The sequence below is a fragment of the Acomys minous genome (assembly GCF_964271855.1).
Source record: "Acomys minous genome assembly, chromosome: 18".
NCBI lineage: Eukaryota > Metazoa > Chordata > Mammalia > Rodentia > Muridae > Acomys > Acomys minous.
Window position 1 is genome coordinate 70,386,259 of NC_140501.1, and position 13,431 is coordinate 70,399,689.

A 13,431-nucleotide genomic window follows, 5' to 3' on the forward strand; every position below is an offset into this window, starting at 1 on the left:
ATGACCAGCCTAAGCCAGCCAGGTTTCCATTCCTCCTCTGTTCAGGGCCTTTGTCCCCAGTCTGTCAGTACAGGAAATTGCTGGCAGGTATCTTACTTCATGAAAGGGGCAGGAGTCATACAGAGGCTGTACTGCTCAGTGCTTGCAACACTGTTTGGCTGGGACTGAAACCTTTGCACAAAGTTGCCCATCTCTGGTGAACTAGGCCACCCACATGTGCGTGCAAAGGCCAGGTTCTCCGAAAGCTTTCGTGCTGGCCAGGGAAGTACATTGGCATAGCTTCTAGACATAAAATCAGAAAAATTGCTGCTTTGTTTAGTTTTCTCCATTGTAACTGGAAGTTTGCTACTTAAAGCATTATTTTTTTCCTTTTTTTTTTTTTTTTTTGACATGACTATTCAGAAGCAGGAGTTCAAAGGTGAACTTTAAATCTGGAGAGTTAGAATCATTCAATCTGTGTCAGGAACTGTAGTGAATAGTAAAGAGAAGTGAGAACTTGGGTAACCAAAAATCCTCCTTCAAGTGAGGAGATCCTTGTCAACACGCAAGGCCCACACAGAGGAAAAGATGGTCATCTGGCTACCGTGGGTTTCCTGTCTTGACCAGAGGGTTAATCCTCAAAGAATGACAAACCTCTTAGCCCTACAGTTTTGTTTTCTTATTCAACACTTTCACTTCTCTGAATCAAGACTCTGCTAGAAACTTCCCCAGAAGAAGCTGAGGATTAACTACGTTTTAATGGGTCTGTATGTCACTCACCTGCCCATGCAATCTCCCAGACATGGACTATTCTTATGAGACCATTTCAAGGTGTCTCATCTCTCTGGATTTGTTGGAAGATTTTCTGGGGGGATGCCGGGATGATGCTGGGATGATGCTGGGATACTAGGATGCTGGGATGCTGGGATGGTGGGATGATGCTGGGATGCTAAGATGCTACACTTGTGCAACCTGAACTATACAAAGGCTCCCTGGCATCACAGCCAGATTTTCAAATTTGCAGATTTTCTAAAGGAACACAATTTTTACATATTTATTTAAAAATAAGCATTTCCAACATTTATTATGTATATGCATCTCTGTGTCTGTGTGGTAGCGAATGCACATGTACACACATGCCGTGTGTATAGAGATAAAAGGACAACTTGCAGGAATTCAGTTCTCAACTCCTACCATGTAGGTCCCAAGATTCAATCTGGGTCTTCCCACTTGGCAACAGTGTCTTTACCCACTCAGCCATCTCACCCCAGATTAATGTTTTTAAGAACTTTTCCAGCCCTCAGAGAACCTGCCATAATTTTCCTTACAGGGTCATATAGGCTATAAAGAAAGTATTTCTCCTAATGTTTTATTCTTTTATTTTAGAAGGGCCTTTACTACAACCCACACACATTTATTGAGTGTGGTGGGAGATCTTAAGTTTCGATTATGATTCTTTTGTAACCAGAGATTTATAATTGTTATTGATCCAAGTATTTTAGATAGACTTTCCCGGGAAGGGGAGAGAAGGAGGAAAGAAGGAAGAGAATGGGGCTGTGAGTAAGAAAGGAGGCCAAGGAGGAAGCTGGACAAGAGAAAGAGGGGAGGGTGTGAGTAGGGGGAGGGCAGGGGTGCACATCTTGCACTGAGTGTAGCATGGATTCCCTAAACTGCCAACTGAGCAGGCCTAGTCTTTAGCACCCACGCTTTTTGGAGAAGGGAGCTGTAAAGGCATCCAGTGTCCACTGAGTGACTGAGCCCCAGCAATTCTGATAGAAAACAGTTGTTCACACATTGAAGGCTTTGTACCATGGTGCTAGGATGCAGAGGCAGAGGGCAAGGACTATGGTCCAGGGGGCCAACAAGTAGACACAGCAGAGACAGACACTAGCATGGACATTGTTTTTCCTCCTAGCTGGCAGCATGTTCTTGGGTTTCTAGGCAAAGATCAACCTCAGTGGCAAGATTTTCATAGATACTCAGAGGCAGTGATGAGAACTTGCTAGTCCAGCTGTGGTGCTGTCTTTGGTCACAAGATGGCAGCATTGTTCAAGAGCGTCTTCAGATCTCCTTTTATCTAGGGCAGCAGGAAGAGCTGCTGACATGTAAGGTTAGTGGAGAAGGGGAAGAGCAACCTCGTGGATTACACATACGCTGTCCGTGCTGATACATACTGGGTGTATTGAAAGTGCCACAATTCCCTCCACAGTTATATGGAGAGTGGGCTCTAACTCTGACATGAGTTCTGGTGCTCCATATTTGATGACCTCCCCTTGGAGGGGAGCCCTGGTGGTACTATACTATTCAGCTATTAAAAACAAGGAATTCCCGAAATTTGTGGACAAATGGAGTGAACTAGAAATGATCATCATGAGTGAGTTCAACCAGAAGCAGAAAGAGTCAAATGGTATATACTCACTTATATCTAGACACTAGCCCAAGGGGCATGTCCCATGAAAATCTTCACTTACCATGAAGGTAGGTCAGAGGGGAGGACATCGTATTGGGACTTTAGGTGAGAGAAGCATGGGAAAATGGGGAAAATAGAAGTATCCAGATGGTCCTAGAAACCTACAAGAAGAACATTATAGGCAGATCTGGGCCCAGGGGTCCTGCTCAAACTAACACACCAGCCAAGGACAATACATGCAGTAACTTTCGAACCCTTACTCAGATCTAGCCGATGGACAGGACATTCTCGACCGTTGAGTGGAGAGTGGGGACTGACTTTCACACGAACTCTGGTGCCCCATTTTTGACCACGTCTCCTTGATGGAGAGGCCTGGTGGCACTCAGAGGAAGGAGAGCAGGCTACCAAGAAGAGACTTGATACCCTATGAGCATATACAGGGGGAGGAAATCCCCCTCAGTCACAGACATAGGGGAGGGGAGTAGGGGGAAAGAGGGAGGGAGGGAGGAATGGGAGGATACAAGGGAAGGGCTAACAATTGAGATGTAATATGACTAAATTAATAAAATATTTTTAAAAAGAAAGAATAGGCACACTACCAAGATGAGACTTGTTAGCCTGTGAACAGAAAGTGGGAGAGGAGATCCCCCTTGGACATGGCCCTAAGGGAGGGTAATAGGGTTGGAGGTGGGAGGGTGAGAGGAACGTAAGGATACGAGTGATGGGAGAACAATTGAGTTGTAATCTGAATAAATTAATAAAAAAATAAAAGAAAAAATGCCATAATTCCATGTAAATTGGTCCAAGTATTAAAATCATTCATTCATTTGCTGGCTTACAGGTTTGAATGTTCATTAATTTCCCAGGTGTTGAGTCCCTGATAGATCCTAGAGCTGAGGGCTGACAGACACAGTCCTAGCTCACATTAATCATAGAGCCCAGTGAGGGGATGAACTTGAAATGGAACACATCAAAAGTAACTTACAGTAATTAATGGGATATAATTACTATATATAATTTAATTTTTTATTCCGTTTCTAGACTACTTACAATTCAGTCTGGAGAGATTGCTCAGTGGTTAAGAACACTGGCTGCTTTTCTAGAGGACCTGGCACTCACTACACAGCGGCTTACAACCACTGTATTCCAGGGTATCTGACACCCTCTCCTACCAGGCATGCACATGGTGCATATTCACAAGTGCAGGCAAAACACTCACACGCATAAAACAAAAACAAGTAAATCCAAACAATGAGGTAAAAACATACTTAAGTTTACTTTTCTACTGGTTGAGTAATTCTCAAGTGTGCAGAACAAGGCCTGGCAAAAAGCAGGTAACTTACTAAGTCCACTAACTAAAAGATAGTGCACACAGGTGCCCCTGGGAACATAGGGGATTGATGTTTCATGACTTCCTAAAGAGTCCACAATCTATAGATGCACATTTGCATGTAGCTGGCATAGACTATACTGTGTACTTTCAACCATCTCCAGACTACTGTTCACACCTAATGATTTATGGAAGCATCTGTACTGTAAGTAGCAATGAAAAGATAAAAATCCACACATGTTCAGTATATCTGGAACAAATTCCAAAATGTTTTGACCTGTGGGTGGTTCATTCTGTGGATCAGGTAACCCTGTGGATGCAGAAGGTTGTCTATGATTCTAAACTTGAGCTACATATATCCAGAATATGATCTAAGTGAGAGTTTAGCCCAGGGACAGCAAATGGGCTTGAGGGAGAGATATTTGAGACAAGCTATGCAGGATAAGTGGATGGTAACGAGCTCGTGTACACTTGTGTACTTGGCAGGAGGTCTGCAGGCACAAAAAGACCAGGAAAGAAGACTCTGTGATAGCTTGGGTGGGTGCACAGGCCTGGGAACATGGCTTGTTTCAGGGACCCAAGAGTAGGCAGAGCAACTGCAGCCCAGAGAAGCAAGTGTTTTTTTTCTGTGATTCTAACTATAGTCAGATGAGTGTATTGAGAGATACTGGGGTAAAATGAGAAAGAGAGAAAGAGAGAGAGAGAGAGAGAGAGAGAGAGAGAGAGAGAGAGAGAGAGAGAGAGAGATGGGGGGGGCATGAAGCAGATCCAGGAGCAGGCTAGAAGCTGCTATCCCTCTGGATGAGAAGTGATGGTAGTGTGGATTGTGGGCTGGGACGAAGGGTCAGAAGCTGACCAAATCACCGGATGAGTACTCAGAGGTGTGCAGGCTGTAGAGTATGGGAGCAAGGGGGGGTGTGGGAAGGTGGGGGATGGGAGGGATGAGGGACTCGGGGGATGGCAGTGGGAAGGCAGGCTCTGGGGTGATTTACAGATTCCGACTTGGAAGTCCTGGAGGAAGATGAGTTTAGGGGAGGAGGGAAGATTGCTTGTTCTGTAGGCTAATGGGAATTTGAGATGCCATGTGCCCAGGAAGAGTGAAGGGTCAGAGATGGTCTGGAGGTAATGATTTGTGAGTTGGTGGTGTTTGGAGGAGGCTGTTTCCAGAAAGTTATAGGAAAGAAGGCAAAGCCAAGCCTGGAGGAACTCCCACACTCAGCACAGATGAAGGGCAGGCCCGCAAGCAAGACAGACGATGAGGGCAGGGAGGAAAGAAGGAAAACACATGTGTGAACACATCCAATAGCAGAAGCAGACCGACAGTTCTGTGTTGTGTCCATTTCTCTCCCTGTGCTATGATAAAATATCTGACAGAAACAGCTTAAGGGGGAAAGGGCTTGTTTTGGCTTACAGTTCCAGGGGTAGAGTCCATCATGGCCAGGAAGATGCAGCCATAGGCAGAGAAGGCAGCAGGAACAGACGCTGGCTTGTCACATTACCTCCCCACTCAGGGAGGAGACAGGGAACAGCAAGTGGGGTGGTTTAAAACAGCCTCTAAGTTCACTAGTGACAGACTTCCTCCGGTATGATTCTCTTTTAAAAGGACAGCATGACTAACTGGGGATCAAATGTTCAAATGCATGAGCCAACGGGAGGCATTTTCTATTCCTCCACAACACTCATGTTCTGGGAGAGTCAGCATATCTAGTCCCACTTCCGCCCTTCCCATCACCCAGCCACTCAGTTTCCACTTAAGCACAGATGTCATTGGTTCTCAGTAGAAGATAGTACTGCTGTAGCCTCCAGAACCCAACAGGAGACAGCAGCTGTGGGTAATTTGTACAATGAAGCTTTGGAGATTTTATCAAAAACGTGAAGGACAGCATGGGGCTAACTTACAAAACCTGAGACCCACTCTTAGCTCCCTGACTGGCCTGTCCTGACCGTGAGAAGATTTCTTGACCTTTTCTGGATTGAAGTGTTATCACCAAGTATGTAGCAGGGAGGGTGTTGGTGTGAGAGTCCTTTACAGATGTTATATAGTCTTAGCAAGTTCTTATAGACCAAGGCTCTAAATTGGCCTTGGAAGACAACAGTGTCAGATACCCACATGGCATAAGGAATTTTGAAGTTGGTTTTGTAAAAAGAGAATCACATAATTTATAAATCTAGACAATTTATGGAGGTAAGCATTTCTTCTTTAAAAAGGGGGGGTTGCATGAATACCTTCTATCCGTCTTTCTGTGAATGCCCTATTCTTTCCTAACCAAAAATAAGAAAGGAGGGGGGGAGAGGGAGAAAGAAAACAAGAAACTTCCAAAATCTATTAGAGATGCAAGCATAAACAAAAATTTTAGCAAAATAGTCTCAGGACCACCCAAGTTATTGAATTCAAGACCAAACAGTGGAAATGAAAGGATTACCACTAAACTCTACCCTGGCTTTACAGGCTGAGGAGAAAGTGAAGGGTTTCCTCTCCCAACCCCAACCCCCCAACCCCCACCCCACACAGGAAAGCCTTGCCTCTTCAGTAGCTCCATGATGCAGCACTCCCCAGACCACACATTGCTGGGCTTTTTGTTGCTTACCATGGCCCAGTCCAAAAATGACAAAACTCCTCCCTGTATCAGACGTTATACCTCAGGTAGCACCACAGTAGCCAAAACAGTCATTGTACTCTAGCAGGTAAGCACCCTGTGCCTCACAGTGTGTCTTAACTGCGTTGACTACAGCTTTGTGTAAATGGAATCCCATCACAGGGTAACATTCATTTCTTTCAGTCTTGCTTTTAAAGTACCTAGTGATTGGGGTTTGTGTTCCACTGAACAACCTACGATGAGAGTTCCTTGTTTGAGATGGCCCTAGTCCTAACCTTATATTGGTGATTTGGAACTCTTTCTTAGAGTCAGCTCTCCCAAACCCCAAGACCATGGAAGATTTGTGAACCAATGAGGCAGTAGCTGAAGTTGAGTCTGGTGGATTCAACCCACTTTCCATGGCCTATGCCATCCTAGACTCCTGTGTTAACGTATGTCAAGTATACATACCCATGAGACTAAGTTTGCTACTTTAGTACAGACAAAGTGTCCTGACTGAGTTCTTTAGAACTTAAAGGTATATTAATGTAATTTGGACTTCTTTTTCCTCAATGAAAAATACGGGGCTGAGTGTGGTAGCTCATGCCTTAATCCCAGCATCCTTGAGGCAGGCAGATCTCTGGGAGTTCAAGGCCAGATTGGCTCTACTTAGTGAGCTCCAGGTAAACCAAAGCTAGTGAGACCCTGTCTCAGAAAAATAAATAGATAACAAAGAAGAAATAAAAAGGTATTGATTTCTGTCATACACATGCTTCCATGTTTTAACTTTTCTTGGAACCAATAGAGAAGTGTAGGTGAAAGTCTTAATCTCTCAACTGTGGGGTGGACCTGGACCCAGCCACAGAGGCAGTTGGTTACTGTCCCCCTTCCTGCTTCTTCTATGTTTAATAACACACACACACACACACACACACACACACACACACACACACACACACACTTCCTGAATACACAAAACTGTTACAGAAGGCCACAGATTTCCACCGCAAGATCCAGACTTTCTCCACAGCCCCTTAGAGCCAATCTTTCAGTTGTTTTTCAGGGTTATTAATAGTACTCCAGTATTTGAGATCACAAAGCACAGCTCATACCTTTCCCAGTTTGCTTTTGTAAATATTGTCAGCAAACTGGCCCCACATTCTGGTTCACTTAGTAAAAAAGTCTACATAAGACAGTGTGTGTCTTAGTTTTGTTTCAATTGTGGTGATTAAAATATCTTGACCAAGCAACTTAGGGGAGAAAGGGATGATCGTAGCTTAAAGTTTCAGGTTACAGTCTGTCACCATGGCGAAGTCATAGTGGTAGGGGCTTGAAACAATTATATCCACAGTCCAGTAGCAAAGAACAAATTGATACATGCACTCTTGTTTTTGGTCATCCTTTCTGCTCTCAGAGTTGGTGAACTGCACAGGGAATGGTGCCACCCATAGTGGGCTGAGTCTTCTCACTTCAATTAACAACATCAAGATGACCCCTCATAAAGATGCCCATAGGCCAAATAAATATATAAAATTCCTCATTACAATTTTCTACTCAGACAATTCTAGGTTGTGTCAAGGTGACAATTGAAACTATACACCAAATTTTCATTTACCCCACCATCTGCCTCCTTCAATCATCTTTGTCTTTGATAGTAAACTTAGAATATCTCAGTTAAAACCTAGACTCTGGGCATGGTGAGAAAAAACTGCCAGCAGTGTAAACTTATTTGGGGGTCTCTCACAGTGAGAAAATTGTCACCATTAATTGACCACTGAGAAACACATCAGTGTTGAAGTGTAAGTTTCTTTTTTTTTAAATTTTATTTTATTAATTTATTCATATTCCATCTCAATGGTTATCCCCTCCCTTGTATCCTCCCATTCCTCCCTCCTTCCCATTTTCCTCTTACTCCCCTCACCAATGATTGTGACTGAGGGGGACTCATAGGGTATCAAGTCTCTTCTTGGTAGCCTGCTATCCTTCCTCTGAGTGCCCCCAGGTCTCCCCATTCAGGGGACGTGGTCAAATATGAGGCACCAGAGTATGTGGGAAAGTCAGTCCCCACTCTCCACTCAACTGTGGAGAATGTCTTATCCATTGACTAGATCTGAGTAGGGGTTTGAAGTTTATGGCCGGTATTGTCCTTGGCTGATGCCATAGTTTGAGCGGGACCCCTAGGCCCAAATCTGCCTATCATAATATTCTTCTTGTAGGTTTCTAGGACCATCTGGATACTTCTATTTCCCCATTCTCCCATGCTTCTCTCACCTAAAGTCCCAATACGATGTCCTCCCTTCTGACCTACTTTAGTGGTATGTGAAGATTTTCATGGGACATGCCCCTTGGGCTAGTGTCTAGATATAAGTGAATATATACCATTTGACTCTTTCTGCTTCTGGGTTAGCTCACTCATGATGATCATTTCTAGTTCAATCCATTTGTCCACAAATTTCGGGAATTCCTTGTTTTTAATAGCTGAGTAGTATTCCATAGTTTAAATGTACCACAGGTTCTTTATCCATTCTTCTACTGAGGGACACTTACGCTGTTTCCATGTTTTGGCTATTATGAATAAGGCTGCTATGAACATGGTTGAGCAACTTTTCTTGTTGTGTGCTGGAGCATCTTCTGAGTATATTCCAAGTAGTGGAATAGCTGAGTCTTGAGGAAGCCCTATTCCCAGTTTTCTGAGATAACACCAGATAGATTTCCAAAGTGGCTATACTAGTTTGCATTCCCACAAGCAATGAAGGAGTATTCCTCTCTTTCCACATTCTCGCCAGCATGTGGTGTCACTTGAATTTTTGATCTTAGCCTTTCTGGTGGGTGTAAGATGGAATCTCAGAGTTGTTTTGATTTGCATTTCCCTGATGATTAAGGAGGTTGAGCATTTCTTTAAGTGTTTCTCAGCCATTAGATATTCCTCTGTTGAGACTTATCTGCTTAGTTCCAAGCCCCATTTCTCAATTGGGTTATTTGGTTTGGTGGTGTTTAATTTCTTGAGTTCTTAATATATTTTGGATATATGACCTTTGTCAGATGTAGGGCTGGTGAAGATCTTTTCCCAGTCTGTATGCTGTCACTTTGTTCTCCTGACAGTGTCTCCTGCCTTACAGAAGCTTCTTAGCCTCATGAGGTCCCATGTATTAATTGTTGACCTTAAGGTCTGGGCTGTTGGTGTTCTGTTCAGGAAGTTGTCTCCTGTGCCAATGTGTTCCAGGCTCTTCCCCACTTTTTCTTCTATCTGACTTAGTGTCTCTGGTTTTATGTTGAGGTCTTTGATCCACTTGGATTTAAGTTTTGAGCAAGGTAACAAATATGGGTCCAGTTGCATTTTTTTACACATAGAAATACAGTTAGACCAGCACCATTTGTTGTAGATGCTATCCTTTTTCCATTGAATGGATTTGGCTTCTTTGTCAAAAAAACAAGTGACCATATGTGTGTGGATTCATATCTGGGTCTTCGATTCGATTCCACTGATCAACCAGCCTGTTGCTGTGCCAGTACCATGCTGTTTTAATTACTGTTGCTTTATAGTACAGCTTGAGATCAGGTCTGGAGATTCCTCCAGATTATTTTTTATTGTACAAGATTGTTTTAGCTTTTCTGGGTTTTTTTGTTTTTTCATACGAAGTTCAGAATTGAACTTTCAATGTCTTTAAGAAATTGTGGTGACCTGGAGAGATGGCTCAGAGATTAAAAGCACTGACTGCTCTCCCAGAGGTCCTGAGTTCAATTCCCAGCAACCACATGGTGGCTCACAACCATCTATAATGAGATCTGATGCCCTCTTCTGGCCTGCAGCTGTACATGCAGGCAGAGCACTGTAAACATAATAATAAATAAATCTTTTAAAAAAATAAAAAAATAAATAATTGTGTAGGTATTTTGATAGGGATTGCATTGAATCTCTAGATTGCTTTTGGTAAGATGGCCATTTTTACTATGTTAATTCTCCTGATCCGTGAGCAAGGAAGATCATTCCATCTTCTCATGTCATCTTCAATCTCTTTCTCAGAGTTTTGAATTTTTTTTCAAATAAGTCCTTCACTTGCTTGGTTAGAGTAATTCCTAAATATTTTATATTGCTTGTGGCTAACGTGAAGGGTGTGGTTTTCCTAATTTCTTCCTCTGCAAGCTTGTCATTTGTGTATAGGAAGGCTACAGACTTTTTTGAGTTAATTTTGTATCCAGCCAATTTGCTGAAGGTGTTTATCAGCTGTAGGAGTTCCCTGGTGGAATTTTGTGGGTCACTTATGTAGACTATCATATCATCTGCAAATAGGGATAATTTGACTTTCTCCTTTCCCAGTTGGATACCCTTGATCACCTTTTGTTGTCTTATTGCTCTGGCTAGAACTTTGAGGACTATATTGAAGAGATAGGGAGAGAGTGGGCAGCCTTGTTTGTTCCCGATTTTAGAGGAATTCCTTGAGTATCTCACCATTTAATTTGATTTTGGCTATTGGCTTGCTGTATATAGCCTTTATTATGTTGAGGAAAGTGCCTTGTATCCCCCGATCTCTCTAAAACTTGAAACATGAGTGAGTGTTGGATTTTATCAAATGCTTTCTCTGCATCTAAGGAAATGATCATGTGGTTTTTGATTTTCAGTTTGTTTATATGGTGGATTACATTTATGAAGCCTACCTGGTCATGGTGAATGATATCTTTGAAGTGTTCCTGTATTCGTTTGCAAGTATTTTATTGAGTATTTTTGCATCAATGTTCATAAGAGAAATTGGTCTGAACTTCTCTTTCTTTGTTGGGTCTTTGTGAGTTTTAGGTATCTATGGCTTCATAGAATGAATTTGGTAATGTTCCTTCTATTTCTATCTTTTGGAGTAGTTTTTGGAGTATTGGTATTAGTGCACCTTTGAAGGTCTGTTAGAATTCTGCACTGAAACTATCTGGCCCTGGGCTTTTTTTGGTTGGGTGACTATCAATGATTGCTTCTATTTCTGTAGGGGAAATGGGACTATTTAGCTTGTTTATCTGATCTTGGTTCAATTTTGGCAAGTGAAATTGATCAAGAAAAGTGTCCATTTCCCTTAGATTTTCAAATTTTGCAGCATATATGCCTTTGAAGTAGGATCTTATGATTCTTTGTATTTCTTCAGTGTCTGTTGTTATATCTCCCTTTTCATTTCTGATTTTGTTGATTTCAATGCTGTCTCTCTGCCTTTTAGTTAGTTTGGCTAATGATTTGTCTATCTTGTTGATTTTCCCAAAGAACCAGCTCTTGGTTTTGTTGATTGTTTGGACTGTTTTCTTAGTTTCTGATTTGTTAATTTCAGCCCTGAGTTTGATCATTTCCAGACGTCTACTCTTCTTGGATGTTTCTGCTTCTTTTTTCCCTAGGTCTTCCAGATGTGTTGTTAAGTTGTTTATGTGGGATGTTTCCAATTTCTTTTTAAAGGTACTTAGTGCCATGAATTTTCCTCTTAGCACTGCTTCCAATGTATCCCACAAATTTGTTCCCAGTTTCTGTGGTATCTTCCTCGCAGATCAAATGCCACAGGAATCCCCAATCTTTGTCAGAGGGGTGAGTTTCAGTGTTTGAGTCATTGCTGGGCTCTGGAGCTGCGATTCTGGGAGCAGGGAGCAGGCAGGAAGCTGGCTGGTTCTGCTCCATGGAGCTGCTTCCCCAGTGCACAGTGGACTCCACCTGGCTTCCCCTTGACCTCTCCTCAGCTCCTTGCCTGTGCAGCAGTGCATGTGGAGGGTGCTGTTTTGCTGCTCTGAGCTGTCGAGCAGTCTGCCCTTCTGTTTCTACCTGCGGTTTACAGCCCGCCACTGAGGCAGGTTGCTGGTCTCCACTCTCTTTCACCTACCACTGCTCACAGCCCCTGTTAATTGCCACTTCCCATAGCAATTCTTAAGGGACACCATGCCAATCACCTCTGCCGGCGGTTCCCTGTAGGCCTTCCCATCAGCCTACCTCAGCAGTTGCCACTGCTGCCATGCTAGTCTGCTCTCCAGGGAGTCCATGCTCTTCCCATGTTCAGGGGAGCACTGTTTTCCCATAATTTATTCCTTTCAAACTGTGGAGTTCTGCCCCTGTAGTAGGGTAAGGAGCTTGGTGTTCCTGGTTAAGAAATCAGTCCAATTCCCTGACTCGATTACTCTAGCTTCTAAACAAGGTCCACAACGCTTGCCATCTTGGAATCTGCCCTTAATTATTTCTTCTGGGTATTTATCATTCTGTATTCTGCTCTCCCCACAATTTTTAAAATTTATGCCTCTTTACTTTGTCTGTTGTCATCATATGTGATGAAGATTTTGCTGTCTTTCCTCCAAGTCCTAAAACCTCTTCCCTGCCTCCTCCCAGTTCTCAATATCATCATCTTGAAGAAAAGGGGAGTCAGGGGGCAGGGCTTGTTCTTTTGTATACTGTGAAGTCCATGTAAACAGCAGGCAATGAGTAAAATAAGACAGCAGCCAGCACCTACCTGATACTTACGTTGTGCTTGGTCCAGTTCCAAACACCTGCCATTTATTAACTCACTCAATCTCCACAGACACATAATAAAAATAGGTCCAAGGGCCACTCCACAGTACAGATGAAAAAAACAAAGGCCAGAAGAGTTTAAATAACTGAATGCTACAAAGCACCTATTGTTTAACTAGATCTGAAATTATAGACATGAGGCTACTTTGCAAAGTTAGGACACCTTTTCGAAGGGTGATGGTGCCACCAGGGATCGCTACAGGAATATGCCTGGACTGGACTGACTTGACACTGACTGGACACATGTGTGTAGCCAGGAACCAGAACAAGAAAGGAGGAAGGAATTTGATCTGGATTTATGGAAGCACAACATTATATAATGCATTCTATTATTATATATTATGTAATATATAATAAGAGTTCAAAATTAGGTACCAAAAGAATATTTATTTAGAGGGTTTCAGTCTGTTGATTTGGTGAAATACTCATGCCAAAAGCAGCTTAGGTAAGAATTTATTTGGCATATACTTCCAGGTCATAGTTCATCACTGAGGGGCATTAGGGCTGGAATTTAAGCAAAAAACATGAGAAAATGTTTGCTGTCTAGCTTGCAGGCTAATGCTCAGGTTAGTTTCTTATACAATGCAGGACAACCTGCCTAGGGAATGGTGCTGCCTAT